Raw genomic sequence first — 934 nt, 5'->3', positions numbered from 1 at the left:
CAACCTCACAATCACTGCTACATGTGAGCCCATTGCTTCTGCTACTGTGTCAATCCATCTCAATGGGGGTCTTCCTCCTTTTTTCAGACCCTCCACTTTACCAAATATATCTTTCTTCAGTGCCTGGTCCCTCCTGATAACATATCTGAAGTATGAGAAAGGATGTCTGGCCATCCTGGCTTCCACGGAGCATTCTGGCTGTACTTCTTCCAACATAGATTGGTTTGTTCTTTTGGCAGTCCATGGTACTTTCAATATTCTCCTACAACACCATAACTCAAATACATCCATTCTTCTACAGTCTTCCTATTCACTGTCCAAATTTCACATGTATAGGGGGACCCTGTATAGACTTTTTGTGGAGTGAGACTGATGGATTTGAACCACTGATCTTGTAGTTAGCAGTCCAGTGCTTATCCTATACCACTGCTAAAATAATGTTAGGTGAAAAATAATTTCAAGATATATAAGTAATATGATCATAATTATGAAAAAATAGTCTATGCTACAAGTGTTTAGGAGGGGGTTCTGCGTCTCTGCATCTTGCTCCTGTTTGTGGTTAGTTGCTATTCAGTTGGTTGCAACTCATAATAATGTCATGTATAATAGAACAAAGCATTAACCACTCCTGTGCCAGTTTCATGATCACTATTGCAGTTATTATGTTTATGGATGTATATATATATATATAGTTGTTACTAAGTGTCATCAAGTCAATTCTGGCTCATAGCAACCCTCTAGAGGGTTTGCAAGGATCAGCTGGTAGATTTGAACTGTCGATCTTGTGGTTCATAGTTCAGTGCTTATCCTACAGTGTCACCAGTAGTCTGTATATATATGTACAGCTGTATATATATATATGTTGTTGTTAAGTGCCATTGAATTGTTTCTGACACCTACCAACCCTGTATAGGATTTCTGAGGAGCAGCTGGT

Source organism: Chrysochloris asiatica, unplaced genomic scaffold (genome assembly GCF_000296735.1).
Source record: "Chrysochloris asiatica unplaced genomic scaffold, ChrAsi1.0 scaffold00076, whole genome shotgun sequence".
Lineage (NCBI taxonomy): Eukaryota > Metazoa > Chordata > Mammalia > Afrosoricida > Chrysochloridae > Chrysochloris > Chrysochloris asiatica.
This window is presented reverse-complemented; position numbering follows the sequence as displayed.